Source organism: Amblyomma americanum, chromosome 2 (assembly GCF_052857255.1).
Source record: "Amblyomma americanum isolate KBUSLIRL-KWMA chromosome 2, ASM5285725v1, whole genome shotgun sequence".
Lineage (NCBI taxonomy): Eukaryota > Metazoa > Arthropoda > Arachnida > Ixodida > Ixodidae > Amblyomma > Amblyomma americanum.
Genome location: NC_135498.1, coordinates 111,863,724 through 111,875,746, shown reverse-complemented (window position 1 = coordinate 111,875,746; position 12,023 = coordinate 111,863,724).

The following is a 12,023-nucleotide window of genomic DNA, read 5'->3' as shown; positions in this document are numbered from 1 at the left end:
CAATTATTATTATTTCCGCTCCGTAAAAAAGCAACCGGTGCTACTGGGATTAAATACCACACCACCACGGTGGCTCTATGGTTAGCGCGCTCGGCTGTTCTTGGGCTGGAACCCGGCCGGGGTAGCCGCGTTTCAATAGTGGCTATGCGAGCTGTGCGATGTCGGTACACGTTAGATCACCAAGTGGTCGAAGTTAATCCCGATTTTTGAATGGAACCAACTTTATCAGACGAAAAAACATATCTTCCACGGTGGTTTCTTTCTGACCAAGGAGTCCGAAGGCTGGAGCTTCAAATGAAGCCCGATCCACTAGCAATTTCTGGCCAGCGGGCCGTAAAGCAGCCTCCGAGGAAGAATGAGGATTGGGGTTGGGGGTACTGCAGTGCCTGTGGGGAAGGACGTTCCCACAGGTAGTGAAAAGGCTTGGATTTGGGCACGCCACCGGCGTTACAATGAAGAGAGAAGCTGGGGTGAAAGCATGAAAGGTGATAAGGTTAAATAAACCAGCTTCTTTGTAATTGTCGCCCCCCCCCACTATGGCACCTTTCTCTCACCTTCCTCCCTTTCCTTTCCGCGCAGTTCAGGTGTCCATCGAGATGTGAGACATTTACTGCGGCATTTCGTTTCCTCAGAAGATAATTGGTTTTTGGGGAAAGGAAATGGCGCAGTATCTGTCTAATATATCGGCGGACACCTGAACCGCGCCATAAGGAAAGGGATAAAGGAGGGAGTTAAAGAATAAAGGAAGAACGAGGTGCCGTACTGGAGGGCTCCGGAATAATCTCGGCCACATTGGGATCTTTAGTGTGCACTGACATCGCACAGCACACGGGCGCCCTAACATATTGCCTCCATAAAAACGCAGCCGCCGTGGTAGGGTTGGAACCCGGGAACTCCGGATCAGTAGCCGAGCGCCCTATCCGCTGAGCCATCACGGCGGGTGATCCTCAAAACCAGAAACACTTTTCGTTTTCATTTCCTTCGGATCAGCAGCCGAACGCCAGCCTGAGCCACCGCGGCAGGTGGCAGCTCAGCTAATCCCTATAATCAGGGAGTAAGGCGTCTGCGGCGGTAGCACTTCTTTACGAGGTTATAAAAAGTTCAATAAATTCATTCGGCGTGGTTGACGTAAGCTAGAATGATTCGACAGATTGCTTCTTGTTATGCAGACTCCTCTTCCTGTGTCCGCGCTCGCTCGCGGTCGCGCCTCCGTGAACACCAGCATGGAGGTGCAGGTGTAGGGAGAGATTCCTCACCACCGAGACTACGACCCAAGGGACTGGACTTACATCCTTAGTGTGTCTGCCCGCTCCAGGGACCGCTGTACGTCAAAAAGCCAGGAAACCGCAGCGTCTGCAAGCGGTGCCGCCATCTCACCTACTGCAGGCCTTCACAAGTAGCACCTGCAAGCAACGCGCGCAGCTGCGCAGCGTTCGCGGCAGCAGCTGCCGCTCCCGGCTGCTGACTTTAATTAATTAATTGGTTTTGGGGGAAAGGAAATGGCGCAGTATCTGTCTCATATATCGTTGGACACCTGAACCGCGCCTTAAGGGAAGTGATAAAGGAGGGAGTGAAAGAAGAAAGGAAGAGAGAGGTGCCGTAGTGGAGGGCTCCGGAATAATTTCGACCACCTGGGGATCTTTAACGTGCACTGACATCGCACAGCACACGGGCGCCTTAGCGTTTTTCCTCCATAAAAACGCAGCCGCCGCGGTCGGGTTCGAACCCGGGAACTCCGGATCCGTAGTCGAGCGCCCTAACCACTGAGCCACCGCGGCGGGTTCGGCTGCTGACTACAAGATCATCTTCAGGTCTCGAGGCGGGCTGCAGCTGAGCCTGCTTCCGCCCCGACTACTACGGGAAACCATCCTCCGAGCGGCGTCCTAGCTTCAAGAACCAACGCGTACCCAAATCAGGGTTCACCCAGTCAACAACACGTGCACAGTAACCACGCCCCTACAAGCTGACGCACTCGCGCTGGTTCGCGTAACCCAGATCCAACACCAAGCAAAGGACTTCGCAGCCGCAGCTTATATAGCGCCACCGTACGGAGTGGTACGCGGAGTAATCTACAATGCATACTGGAATGAGACCCCGACAGCTCTTCTCCAGGACCTTACCACCGGCAACCCGGAAGCCCCCATCGTGGACGCCCTCCGAATGGTGGCCACGCGTTTCATTCTAGTCACCTTTCGTGCTGGACCTGTGCCACGCGCCATTCTTTATGGAGGAGCCTTCCACAGGTGTACACCGTACCGAAGGCATATAGACGCCTGCACGAATTGCCGCGTCCCAGGCCACCAGGCCGATATGTGTGTCCACCCAAGATCTCATAAATGTCCCCGCTGCGGGAAATCCCATCCCAAAGAAGATGTGCTATCATTTACCCCCAGCTGCATTCTCTGTGGGGGCCCACATATGACCGGAACTGGGAACTGCAAAGCACGGGGCCGTAAACTAGCGTCCCCGAGGAACGCTCTCTCTCTCTCCGTCTAAATCGCGGCTGTCTCGCCGTGATCAACAAAGCACAACCAACGGACGCAGCTCCACGGCTTCCCGTTCAAAATCCAGAAACCGACAGAACAGCAGCAAAAGCTCCTTACGTCTCACTTGGGCAGACCGCGTTTCCGGCAACGCCACCCGTCATCCCCCGCCACCCCAGTCCTCCCAAGAAGATTCGAGAGACCAGGAACTCCGGGCCTTGGGCGACGAGGTAAGCCGTCTCTCCTCCCTTTTAAGCAGCCCCACCCCTTCTCTGCCTACTCAACCCGCAACCCCTCTCGTTAACCCGACCTCCCCATCGACAGACACTTCGACCACCCCTCCTGCAAAGAAGCAGCGCACCTCAGACGCCACACCGCCTCCCATAAACCTAGAAATAGACGCTAAATTCGCTGCACTGGATGCCAAATTTGACCACAAACTAAAAGAGCTAGACGCCCGCCTTGAGGCCAGATTCAATAACCTTGCCGCCACCCTCACCGAAAGACTTGAGCAGCGTATGGACGCTATGCTTACCAAGATGATGGAGCTCATGGAACATAACCTTACCCATCGCGTCACCCAAATTCAGACCACCTCCACTCCTCCCCCCTACATCCGCAAGCAGAAACCTCCTTTGCTGAACACATACCAATTGGCACCTGTCTCACTCCCCTCCTCCACCCCCGACTCTCCAATATGCGGGGCGGAACACTAATTCTCTCCCTATTTTAACTTGGAACTGCCGCAGTTTCCGGGCCAAGCGCGCACCTCTGCAACTTCTCCTTCCCATTCTCACGCCCACTCCCTATATACTTCTTCTCCAGGAGACTGCACACCGGGCAACTCTCCCCAACTACACATCTACACACTCAGACACCACTAGCAAACCCAGAGCGTCCACACTCATCCACCACAGCCTCACCTATAAAACTCATCACATCACGTCTGAGACACCCTGCGTGATCACTGAAATTATGCATAACACACATACACTTCCTTCTATCTTTATAGCAAATATATACCACCCCCCGTCCCAGCCGATGGCCTCGTTAGAATCACTTCTGCGGGAGCTACACCACCTAGCAGGGAAACATCCTCTACTAATTGGTGGGGACTTCAACAGTCAGCATACTCTCTGGGGATACACAACCACGACACATCGAGGTCGCAGGCTGTGGCTGCTCCTGCAGAACCTCCAGCTCACTATTCACAACACGTTTCAGATGCCCACGCGGATCGGCAACAGTGTCAGCATGGACACCAGTCCGGACCTGACGCTGAGCCGCTACATCCGGGGCGTTACCTGGAACAGGACTCAACATACATTGGGCAGTGATCATTACATTATACAAATCACTGTTCCGTACAAACCACCCCATCACTCATATACAACACATAAACTGGTTAACTGGGACGCACTTCGCGCTGCACGCACCGCCCACCCAGACACTCCTATCACAGAGATCGACGCCTGGGTGCAATCACTCAAGCATGACGTTCACCACAACACGCAACACATTGAAAGACCCCCGAAACCCCTACCCTAGACACACACCTAGCCCACCTCTGGGAGGCTTATCACAGCCTCCTGGAACGCTGGAAAGGCAATAAATATAACAAGACACTTAAAAAGCGGCTGGCCGCGCTGCAGACACAAATCCATTAACACTCGGAGGAGCTCTGCCGATCCAACTAGGGGACAGATATGTGACGGCATCGCCGGAAACCTGTCCAGCAAACGCGCATGGCAACTCCTCCGACACCTCATCGACGCCACAAACACCAAATAATCAACACAACACCACGTGACACGCCTCACACACCAATATATTGATGATCCCGAGGCCCTCATAAACACACTTCAGAACACATACACCTCTCCGGGTGCTCCCAAACCTCTACCCACCAACACAGGACTAGCCAATCCAACACTCGACACAGACATCACTGAGACGGGTCAGTGCGGCCCTCCTGACTCTCCGAACCAACTCCGCACCTGGTGCAGACCAAATCACAAACTCCATGCTCCGTAATCTGGGCGAGCAATCGATCACCCAAATTACGCAATACTTCAACCAGTGCTGGAGGGAGGGTATCCTCCCGCAGTCCTGGCACCACGCGAACGTAATATTCATACCCAAACCCAACAAAACACTTACACTTCAAAACCTTCGCCCGATTTCGCTAACCTCATGCCTCGGAAAGCTCTTCGAGCATGTTGCGTTAGCAAGACTCACAACGCACATGGCGGACAACAATCTATACCTACATAGCATGTTGGGATTCCGCCCCATCTGTCCGCACAGGGCGCCATGCTGCAACTCACACATGACATTTTCGACCCGCTTCTGCCTGGTCACACAAAGACAGTCTTAGCTCTGGATCTCTCCAAAGCTTTTGATCGCATCGAACATCAGGTGATCATGGCTGCCCTATCTCCATTGAATGTGGGTGCGCGCACGTACGTCTACATTCAAGCATTCCTCACTGACCGCACGGCTGAGATACATTTTGGACCTCTCTCTTCCCCCTCCTACACGCTTCAGAGTATCGGAACCCCTCAAGGGTCCGTCCTCTCCCCCTTCCTCTTTAACATCACCCTCATCCCCCTCGCCCGAAAATTGGCAACTATCCCCCACCTTAAGGACACTTTTTATGCCGACATCACACTGTGGACCACCCACGGCAGTGACGGCGACATAGAGAACACCTTACAGGAAGCAGCCATCCTCACCCAAACTTATGCACAGAACATCGGACTGTCTTGTTCCCCAGAGATGTCCGAACTGCTCCTCATCTGGCTTAAGAACCAACGCTCCCCCCCGCTCCCCCATTGCCATCGAACTGAATGGAGATCCGGTACCGGAGGTTGACACCCTCCGCGTAATGGGACTGCATATCCAGAACGATGGCAAAAACACCACCACCCTCAAGAAACTCAAGCAGGTTTCAGGGGCGATATCGCATCTCATCCGCAGAGCTTCGGGCCATCATAGAGGCATGAAGGAGCACGACCTCTGTAGCCTCATTCATACCTTTGTCCTCAGCCGTGTGCTCTACACTACCCCATACCTAGAACTATCCAAACATGACATAAATACTTTGGATGCCTTGATCCGCAAAGCATTCAAAGTCACACTGCATCTTCCCCTCAACGCCCCCACAGACAGATTACTAGGCCTGGGCCACCACAACACGATCGGGGAACTCGTGGAGATCCATCGACAGGCCCAATACATAAGGCTTACACAAACCTCCACAGGTCGGTATATCCTGGACTCCCTCGGAATCAGAATACCGGCCAACGACCCAACCCTCCTCCCCATTCCTCGATCCCTTCACCGAGAGCTGGTCATCAAGCCACTGCCAAAAAATATGCACCCCTCCCACCATGAGCAGCACCGCAGAGCCCGCGCGAAGGCACTCCACCGAGTGTACGGCTCCGAGCTGGACGCCGTATGGGTGGACGCCGCCTGCACGGGTGACGAAGCAACCACAGCCGTGGTGGACTGCTCTTCATCCGCCCTCCTCACACTACCTCTCCCCCCTGACAACACCCCAGAGGCTGCAGAGGAAGTCGCCATCGCAATTGCTATCACCCGCACGGAAGCCCAGTACATTTTTACAGACTCTAAAACTGCAATTCTAAATTTTGCGCGAGGCCGAGTCCACGTACCTGCTTTTGGCATACTGGGCTCGCCCGATGCACCCCCACCCCGCCATGTAGAGCTTATATGGGTGCCTGCGCACTCCGCGAATCCCGGAAACGAGGCTGCCAACCTTTCAGCCCGAGGATCTTTAAACCGGGTTCAGGTGGCCTCGGATCGGGGATTCGCGAGGGAGCGAATGCACTCGTTCAGCGAGATGACGCAGGCCTACAGAGCCTCGCGCCAGCTCTACCCCCGCCCCACCCCTCCCTAGATAACAAACACGCAACACTCTGGCGCAAACTACTGACATACACACTCCCCTCACCCCTGACCCTAGCCCACTATCATCCCTCCTTCCCCACTCCTGCCTGCACCTTGTGCCCACAATCATTCGCCTCTTCCCTCCACATCCTCTCCCTCTGCCCGGCGGACCCTCCCCCGCGCGGCCTAGAGGACCTCAAGACCTGGGAGGACTGGGAGACCCTGCTGCGCTCGGAGGACCCGGCCGTGCAGACAATCACCACCTGCCGGGCTGCCAGTGTTATGGACTTTTGGGACATAAACACTTGAGTGCAGTGGGGTCGTGCGGAGACCCAGGGGCGTGCCCCGACTTCCTCTCCAACAATAGTTTCTCTCTCTCTCTCTTGTTATGCAGTATAATGGGTAGTAATGGTAGCAGCAGTGAAGATGTTTTATTTAACTCTTTAGGAGGTTGTACCGGCGGTTGGAATTCTCAGTCTGGGGCTACATTGGCGCAGGCTGCTGCCCAGGCTCTTTGGCTGAGTTTATTTTCACTCATTTCGCCCTAGCTAGTCAGAGCTGTCTCCCGCCCCTCTTGCGTTGGCTGGTAATTAATACTCATAGTCTGGTTACTTTTGCAGGCGCATACCGTATGATACAGGACCACCTTCTCCCCTCAGAATTTGCAATGCGAGTCAAATGACTCCGGATATATTGCGTGTGGTATTCGCAGGTTATTGAAAGTGTTTTTCTGTAATATTCGGAGGTGTAGTTCTTCCCCTTTGTCTATCGTCTTAGCCGGCGGAGTGTAGTTCCGGTGGGCTAGCTTTACGTGCTGAAGTATGCCGGAGTAAGTTAGTACTGGAGTGATTAGGGGCTTTCCTTGCAACTCCGCTACATTAATAATGAAAATTATTTTTTGCGGAAAAGAAATAGCACAGTATGTCTCACATATCAGCGGACACGTGAACCGCGCAGTATGGGAAGGGATAAAGGAGGGAGTGAAAGAAGAAAGGAAAGGAAGAAAGAGGTGCGGTTGTGGAGGGCTCTGGAATAATTTCGACCACCCGGGGATTTTTAGCGTGCACTAACATCGCACAGCACACGGGCGCCTTAGCCTTTCCCCTCTATCGAAACTCATCCGCAGCGTTTCTGTCGAGCCACACGCTATCACGTTCCGTCACATACACAGCGCACGCGCGCTGTGTATGCTTCACATGCAGCGCCGTAAGGGGACCGCTATGCCGACCACTGAGCCGCTTGATCCTCGCCCGCTGATGGAGAGGAAGATTCCGGAAGGTGGCCGCCGAGGACCGTCAGCTCTGGAGGCCTGCCAGGCACTCCTTAATTCCTTGAGGGCGTCGCGTGCGACCCAAAACCCACAGGGACAAGAAACGCGGTCAACATGGACAACAATCGACGTCGTTCGTTACTATCGTTCCCGCATGATTTCCGCTGCGCAGTCAAAATGGACATTTCGCGTACCTAAAATAATTCTTTCTTCAGCTGCAGCTGCCTCCAAGAAAAACCACGTGGCTAACAAATAAGGGCTCACTGCTTACTGTCTCAAAGAATTTCAGCGCGAAATCTGGTTGGCCGAGACAAGTCCGTGAGCGTAGCCTTGTTTTCACGTGCCTAATTTCGCGGTGAGAATGCTTGTGAAGAGCTACAAATATATTGTGCCTATCAGGCGTCAGAATCATTATTGCTTAGTTTTCTGAGCAATGACTGGCGCGGCCATTGCTTATCCTGGCGCAGTTATGTTTCTACAATCAAATATTTCTTTCGTTCTTGCCAAATTACCTAGAACCTATATCTACAACATTTTGTTCCCAAAACGATGCCTGAAGTATTTTTTCAGCTCACACAACTAAATTTACGCCTTCAATTTTGTCACGTGGGCCTCACCACGCTGGGAACAGTGTAAGAGCAGGCTGATATCATTATCAAACAAATTACTTATTCGGGGGACTTCCGCCAACAAAGAACCGAAGAACTCGTCGACGGTGATAGCAGTATACTCGGTGATCGCCGAAGCACTGAATCACCGGCGCTCTCCTCCAGGCTTAATTTAACGTTGACGAATAGCAATCGAGATAACAGGTGGAAATCCCCTACACAAATCTCGAAAACCGTAGAAGCAGTTGCGAGCGCCTGAAAACATTACATGCTTGCGTGGTTACTCCCATTTTAAAGATGCATCAGCCCGATGCTTTACAGCGAAACAAAATTGTGGGCAAAGATGCACGCTCAGATCACAAGCACAAAGCATTCATTAGTGTGCACAGTGAACCTTTAGGCGCGCCACACACAACTTCTGGGCGTGAGCGGCGCCGCTTGGATGGTGTGACTCCATCGGGAATGACTTCGTAGTCAGGTTCTCCGATCCAAAGGCGGATATACGCAGATCTTGTACTGCCCGAAAGCTGTCCGGTCAGTCCGCTTAGTCCGCAGTGGCGAATGGGTATGCACAATTTTACACAGGTCACTCGGCCTGTGTTCCGTGTGACGCGGGCGTAGGCTGTAGGGTCGGTAGCCGGCAAAGTAGTCGGGCTTAATCTGAGCGGTGAAGATAGGCGGTGACGTGGAGGTTCTCTTCATAAGTGGAAGCGTGGTGCGGACGGTTGTAGTTACCTTAGTGCCATATAAGGCCTGGGATAGAATCGACCGGTTTGTCTCAGGCTGTTGGCAAAAACGACGTAAGGTAATATGGCGTCTCATGTCTTGTGCTTTGCATGATGTATAGCTTTTGTTAAAAGTATAAAACCTAGGGTGGATTGCTACTAAGCCGCTTAGTAGAGCTTTTGTAGCATTAGAGAAAGTCCTAACATTTGGAGGGGTAATGATGAGTGCTCCTCGAGCCTTCGAGATGTTTGGAAGGCTGGGATTGCATAACGAACCACACTGCATTCTCCTGCTCGAGGAAGCTTGCGATTCTAGCAGTTCGCTATCACCGTGGTATACAAGTCCGGGGGCAAGGATTCCGGAGCAGACTCCCTGTCACGAGTCCCCGTCGACGCACTATCGAAAGAAGATGGCGACTCCTTCCTGGGACCGTCATGCGCCAGCGTCTTAAAGCTTCCCGTCAATGTCCTGTGTCTAGAAACAAGGTCCCTGGTATGGCAGTGGATTGGAGTTTTGTAGGCCCAATGACGAAAGAAGGGGCGGGGGTCCACTTTGAAAAGAGTTTCCTATTTATGAACAGACCCTGAGAGATAAGCGTTCAGAACAGCAACAGCGCTAATGGTCTGCCTATAGAACCCTCGAGAAAGGTGTGTAGCCCAGGCATTACGTTATGTGATAGTCGGAACTCTTAACTAAGTTGAGTTAAAGTTGTGTCAAGCTACATGTGGGATTAACCTTGTGGATTCTGCCGGCAGTTGCTCCACCGCAGAGACATTTAAATTTTGTATGACGTCCATAAATCAAGTACACACTTGAGTCCTAGCTGACCTACATGGCTATACACACAATCACTTGAATTCAGAGTTAGACACGAGCTCGATATCAACATAAAGCATTGTGAAGCTTGAAACCAGATCACTTCTTAGTGATGGAAACAAAAATTGGTGGAATAAATTTGATAGACACGAACTGGAGCAACGTTTATAAGTGAACAAGCGCAGGTTTACGCTTCTTCAGCTGAAATTCAATGAAACTAGTGCACTTAGGCAGTAAATATGTATAGGCGATGACTACAAGCAGAGATGTGTGGGTCGCTCTGGTGCCATTTCTCTGAAAAGTAGAACACAAAGTGTTCGTGCTGCTTAGACAGCAGTCGCTCGCGAAGAAAGATAATTTCTATGCGAATGTATATATATATATATATATATATATATATATATATATATATATATATATATATATATATATATATATATATATATATATATATATATATATATATATATATATATATATATATATATATATATATATATATATCACAACTGGTTCGATTATCTAGGTTTATTCACCAACGGTTTCAGACGGTGGTCCGTCCTTCATCAGGGTTAAGTTAACATCATCAGGGTTAAGTCGAATCATCAGGGTTAAGTTAACCCTGATGAAGGACGGTCCACCATCTGAAACCGTTGGTGAATAAACCTAGATAACAGAACCAGTTGTACCTTTTCACTGTATATATATATATATATATATATATATATATATATATATATATATATATATATATATATATATATATATATATATATATATATATATATAAATTAATGGGCCCAGGACCTCTGGCTTCTCGTGATCAGCCCTTTCGAAAACGAAGACAGCAGAATAAAGCCGAGCAACGATAACCACGAAATCACGCGACACTTAAAAAAAATGGGAAGGTTTCTTGATTCTTATTTAGGACAGCTGTCGCCATTTCAGTTGTCATCTCGGGCTGTGCGTCGGAGGGCGTGAGCATTTGCTCCCTTTCAATACGCATTCATCCTGTATGCTGAGAGGATGAATATTTGAAACGTCCCTCAGAGCTGTTAAGAGCCCGACGTCGGCTTTCAGAAAATAATCGGGCTCTCCTTACAGCAGGTACGAATGAGGGCGGTAAAAAAAGAGCTCTGCATATGGATGGCAGTGCGGGAGTCGAAAATAACTATTTTCAAGCGCTCCCAGGGCAAACGATGCTCGCAAAACGCCGGGTGCCGATTTATTGATTGGGGCCAGCAGACCCACTGGAATGCTTTCGTGAGCAAGTGGCTGACTGAAGACGGCCGTGATTCCTTTTGGCGACGTCCGTGGTAAGCCTCGTCCGACGACAACGAAAATAAAGAAAAAGGACAACAATCATAACGTTATGGAGTGTTTTATTACCAGCATGGCTTAGTGGCCCGGCGAATGACATCGTCGCTTAGGAAAGACACCAGCATCTCCCGCCGCTTTGAGGGACAGTGATATCGTGTCCCTCAACGTAATCTTCCTAACTTATCCCTTGTGCACTCCATTTGTCACTGAGCCATAAGAGCAGTTGCTCTGGACATCGGAACTTCACAGCAGTGCCACCAGACATTTTTTGCGTTTGGCGGCATTCCTGCCGACTGGGGATGGGACGAAGCAGGGAATTGCATCCAATGGAACCGCGTCAGTTGCAACCAGGGCGTGACATTGCTTCGGCGACCCTGTGACTGACTGAGATTTTATTCCACGTTTCTAATTGATGTAAAACTGTTAAATAATCTTAGGGGTAAGGAAAATCAAACCCAGCTGAAACCATTATCAGAAGTAATGCAACCCGGCCAATTCCCAGTCTTTGTATCTGCGCGTAAGTCGATCCCCGTCTGAGGGCCGGGAGATAGACTTTCGCTCTAATGGCAGCGTTCAGAAATTCAAGACATACATTATGCTCTTCATTCTCCATCGGAGCCCAACTTACGAGTGTCTAGGAGATATTGTACCTTCAGAATCGATTTTCTAAATTCTCACCGAAATGATCGAGTTGCTGGACAACGAGTTGAGAAAGCAGCGGAGATAATCGGCCGATGCCGCTTGAAGAAGGGCGATCAATTTGGGTCCGCGTCAATCAAACGGTAACCTGTCAGCGTTACGTACCTGTGTCGAAGGAATAGCACTGAATTCGGTAACGCAAAGAACCTCTTAACGCTGTTCCAGCCGAAATCGCATCTGGTGGGCACG